Here is a 5514-nt window from a genome sequence, read left to right as displayed (position 1 = left end):
CTAATTCAATTCCGTGCCTCTCGACTTGTAGAACGAATGAACAAACTTAATCAATTGAATAAGGCCTTCAACAAAGATTAAACGTTATGGCTCAAGCATGTCATAGAAGCAATTTGAACAATATTATTATTAACCTATTTTATCATGTTATATACTTGTTTTGCATGGCTCCCCTAGCCCTTCGACTAAGAGATTTAGCTACTCATGTTAAGGTGTAAATTTTAAACTATAAATAAAGAAATGATAAACATGATTGAGTGATTTATATGAACTAAATGTTTTAACATGTAAAAGAAATTAAACTAAAGTAATATAATTAGAGTGCTTATTAAACTAAAAAGATATGTATAAATGTAAACTATATAGAAAATACCTTAAGAAGATGAACTTGAATTGGAAGAACAATATATAACCAAATGCTTGCAAATGTATTAAGAACCAAATGTTTAAGAACTACAAGATTAATTAATTTGTAAACTAATATGAAAACTATTGAGAGAAATATATTTGCTTAAGGCTATGGAGAATAAAATGAGACGTGAAAATAAGATGCATAAGCCTTGGAATGCCTCTCCTATTTATAGGAGAGGGAGAAGAAACGTAAACATTCAAGAGGGGTGCAACCCCGATCGGGGTTGGGCGGCCCCGATCGGGGCCGTGTGTTTCCGGGTATTCTCCACTTAATTCCTCACTTAATTGTTGAGGAATCCAAAGAGAGTGATTAATCATCCTTAATGCACCCGGGTAAATGCTTCATCTATCATCTTTAGAGCTCCCAAAAAGTATCCTAAGCATGTTGTAATCTTATGCTTTCCACCTTGACTTGGACTTCAACATTGGGCTTTGACTTTGATTGTTGGCAACATTTACATTACACATATTGATCCATCAATTTCTCTATGCAAAACCCATTCCAATGCTCCATGCTTAGTCCAACACTTGCTCTTGTTTAGCTTAGTGAACTTGGTGTATAAAATGATAGGAAAAAGCCTCTAAATGCTTAGATTCCTATAAAAACGTAACAAACACAACAATACACCTAGAACACAGGATTAGCTCAAAAGTATACTATTTAAAGTATGATGAACAATAGAAACCGAGCTAAAATAAGGGGTAAACATATATATAAAATGAATATATCAAACTCCCCCAAGCTAAACCCTTGCTTATCTCCAAGCAAGAAACCAAATCCCATCAATTGCAATATCCAAACAAGCTATGCACAATTATTTAAAAACCCGAATCAACATGGGCAAGGAATAAGCAAAACATGGATGAGATTTACACGACGGCGTAGCATGGGAAACTTTGAATGAACTTTTAAGCTCTTGCATGATCTTTTGACTTGTGGACTCTCACGGGGCACTCAACTCTTTTATATGTGAAAGGACAATTTTGTGAATGAACACTCAACTATCCTCGACTTATAATAATGTGCCCGCAATCTAATATGGTAAACATGTCAAAACTAGTAAGCCAAAACAATCAAATGTAAGCATGATAAAGAAGTCAAATGGGTAGGGGGAAGGCAAATAAACATGGGTAAGAAAGGGGAACAAAAGAATTATGGTAATGTGGAGCTAAGTCAAGCTAGCAACTACCAAAATGTAAGGGTGCTCAATCCCAATTCTAACCCATTTTTGCAATTCAAACCATAAGAAAATTCTCCAAAATAATATGAATAATGCATGAGAATTTCTCTCATCTTTTCTTCTTCTTTTCTTTCTTTTCTTTTCGATGCATACTTCTTCTTTTTTCATGCTTTTTCTCATTCATTCATTTTTTTTCTTTTTTTTTTTCATTCTCATTTTTTTAATTTTTTTCCATTTCTTTTCTTCTTTTTCTTTTTTTTGAGCATTAAGACCAAGCTCACATGACTTCAAACAACAAAACATATCCCAATGAGCACCCAAACACTATCCAACCAAGCTACTAGCTCAACAAGGATAGGCAATTTCAATTATGTAGCTAAGGATAAATTTTGTGACGGGGTCAAAAAAGGCTAAAAAAAATCATGTGAATGGCTCCAAAAATGCTATAACAAATGAATGCATGCTTACCAAGAGATGACATGAGGACCATACTTGTGCGTTTTGATAAAACACACATTATAACGAGACACCTACACTCACCTAAGAGAGACCGGATATGGATGCATCGGTCAAAAAGAGGCTCTACCTTACCATTTTGTAGCTTGCCACAAGTCAAAATCAAGCCTATTCGGTTCATTCTCCATCTCCCACCTACTATGTCAAGACATCCCCATGTAGCTAATATCCCATCATTAAAGAATAAATCATTAGCAACAAGCCATTATTAGGATAAGCAAAGAGGAAAGTAGGCTAGAAGCAAGCACAAAGCAAAAATTTCTCTCAAAAATTTTCAAATTTTCTACACTACATGCAAATTACACTATATGCAAATGAAATCCCCCCCCCCCCCCCCTAAGCTAAACATCACATTGTCCTCAATGTGCCAACTATCCAAATCACCCAATCAAACCATAAAAATGGCTCAAAGCACAAAACAAGAAGGACTAGAGGGTATGTTTAATGGGTTGCAAGATCTAAACTAATATGTAAAGCAATGAAAAACTTACTCAACTTGCTAGCCTCCCCCAAGCTAGCATGAATTCGGGGGACGTAGATGTTTCCTTGTGATTAAGGTGAAGAATTGCAGAAAAAGAAGAGAAAATACCATTGGGGTGTGAAAATGATCGAAAGAATTCTATCCCCCTTTTATGTTTTTACCCGTATAAAGCAAAGGCCAAGAAATCACAGAACCACGACCCCGATCGGGGCTGGCAACCCCGATCGGGGTTGACTACTCCTTCGGGTTTTGACTCTTTTCCGCGTATGATTCAATTTCCTTGTCTTTTTTCGAAAACCACGTCCCCGAACGGGGTTCTTGCATGGGGAAGCGTGCCAAATTTACTTCTAATTCTTCTCCCTTCATTTTCACCTAAAAATCACAAAAAGAAACATCGTCAAGTCGAGCATTTTATTTCTAATCTAAGAAAAACAATAAATTGCAGAAAATAAATAAAAACAAATAAAAAGCTTGGGCTGCCTCCCAAGAAGCGCTGGTTTAACGTCCCGCACGATGAAAGAAGCTATTTGATTCAAGTTTTGTCATTGAGCTAGCCACCAACCAAGCTCCATTTCATAGCTATCTTTTTCATTTTTCAACCATTTGAAATTCTTCAAATAAAATTTCCCTTTCTTATTGGCACTCTTAGCATTAGTGCCCTTAGCATCATCTCCTACAAAGCAAACAACACCCATATCATCCTCCAACGGATCCATTAGTGAGGCATAAGAAGTGTCCACATTGCTAAATAAATAATAAGACTCTTGTAACATTGGGCTTCTAATGGTGTTGTTTTTGCTAAAGGAAACCCGGTCATCACCCACTTCCAATGTCAACCTTCCATTTTTCACATCAATTAACGCACCCGCGGTGCGTAAAAATGGCCTACCCAATATAATTGGGGTTTGTGAGTCCTCGGCCATATCAAGTATGAGGAGGTCAACGGGTATGAAAAACTTGCCAACTTTGACGGGTACATCTTCTGAGACACCTAAAGGTCGCTTAAAGAACGATCCGCCATTTACAATGTTGTACTTGTGCATTTTAAAGCACCCATGTTAAGTTTTTCACAAAGGGAGTAGGGCATGACACTTACACTAGCACCTAGGTCGCAAAGGGCCTTATCAATGATATATGTGCCTATAGTGCAAGGAATAGAATAGCTACCGGGGTCCTTAAGTTTCGGGGGAGACTTATTTTGTAAGAGTGCACTACACTCTTCGGTGAAAGCAATGGTCTCAACCTCATTGAAGGATCGCTTCTTTGAGAGGATTTCCTTCATAAACTTTGCGTAAGAAGGGACTTGGTTAAGCAATTCTAAAAATGGGACGGTGACTTGTAAATTCTTGCAAACTTCTAAAAACTTACCGAAATTACCTTCCTCCTTGTGCTTTGCTAGACGATAGGCAAATGGTACTTGAACAACTTCCTTGGGAGGAGCATCCTCCACATTCTTCACTTTTTCTTTCTTATTGGGAACACTCACCTTGTTTGAAATGGCATCACTCTCCTTAGCATTAGGATAGACTTCTTCAACAATCACCTTGTCATTATCTTCGGGCAATGGGGGCTCAACATTCTTGGCATCAAGCTTGCTCTTCCTCTTTAGCATCAACAATCGATGAGGAAATGGCACACGATCCTTAACAAGAGGCTCTTCACTAACCTTCTTTTTATCATTTCCCCAAGCTTGGCCTTTTTAACAACCACCTCATCATCCAAAGTCATGGATAGCCCACCATAGCTTGAACCACTTCTCAAAGAGATAGAATTGACGGTCTCATGTGGTTGCTCACCTTGGGGAGGTAGTTGACCTTCTTCCTTTGAGAATTAGAAGCGGCTAGTTGAGCCACTTGTTGTTCTAACATCTTGACCGCGGCACTATGAGCTTGATCATTCTTTTGAATTTGAGCCAATAATTCCCTTTGCATTTGGACTATCATGCCCTCGAGCTTACCAACTCCTTGATTGTTTTGTTGTGCATTTTGTGGTGGATTTTGTTGGTAATTGTTTTGTGGGGGCCTTTGTTGATTTTGATAACCCTTTGGAGGGATATACTTTTGTTGTTGAGGAACATAGGCATTTTGTTGTGGTGGGGGTTGAGGGTTAAGCACATTGTTGCTAGTGTAAGACAAGTTCGGATTGAATTTTGTATTCGGGATATAAGTGTTGGAAAATGTACCCGGTGGATATGAACTTTGTCTAAAAGCTTGAAACACATTTACCTCTTCGATAGGAGCTCGGCAATGAGCGGCATAATGACCCGCACCTCCACAACCATCACAAACAACGATTTGGCTTGTTGAAGACACAACATTGAGTTGTTGAAGGGAATCTTTAGCATCTCTCTCCGCCAATTGTTGTTGGAGTAAGGCAATTTGAGCTAGTAAAACGGAGTTGTTGGAGGATTCTTCTTTACCTTTGGATGGCACAACTCGGGAATTGACATATTGGGCATCATGGACCGCCATAGATTCGATCGTGGCATGAGCAAGGTCGGTGTCAGTTTGATCAAACCGCCCATTGTTGGCGGTATCAAGAATCCTTCGGGACTCGGCACAACATCCATTGTAGAATGTTATTGCTAGAAACCAATCATCTAGCCCATGATGTGGGCATTATCTATGAAGCTCTTTATACCTCTCCCAAGCCTCATATAAGCTCTCAAGAGCTTGTTGACGGAATCCGGTGATTTGGCTCCTCAAAGTTTGGGTTTTCTCCGGTGGAAAAAACTTTTGATAGAAGGCTAGAGCCAAAGTTTCCCAATTGGTGATTCCCATGGCAGTGTGGTAGAGGCTATAGATCCAAAGCTTGGCCTTGTCCTTCAAAGAAAAAGGGAAAAGTATTTCCCTTATTTGGGCTTGAGTGATGCCCGTTTGACGGATCATAGAGCAATAGTCACAAAAGTTTTGCACATGCAAATTG

At 38.7% G+C, this 5514-nt stretch overlaps 1 non-coding gene across 1 annotated transcript; it reads left to right on the top strand.

Annotated features, from left to right (window-relative positions):
• Positions 1–5190: 5190 nt before the first annotated feature.
• LOC141603350 (small nucleolar RNA R71) lies at positions 5191–5297 on the top strand. The gene has a single exon (XR_012525231.1). It is a non-coding gene; the product is annotated as a small nucleolar RNA R71 (small nucleolar RNA).
• Positions 5298–5514: the final 217 nt, after the last annotated feature.

Source organism: Silene latifolia, chromosome 9 (genome assembly GCF_048544455.1).
Source record: "Silene latifolia isolate original U9 population chromosome 9, ASM4854445v1, whole genome shotgun sequence".
In the NCBI taxonomy this organism is placed as follows: Eukaryota; Viridiplantae; Streptophyta; class Magnoliopsida; order Caryophyllales; family Caryophyllaceae; genus Silene; species Silene latifolia.
This window is presented reverse-complemented; position numbering and strand designations above follow the sequence as displayed.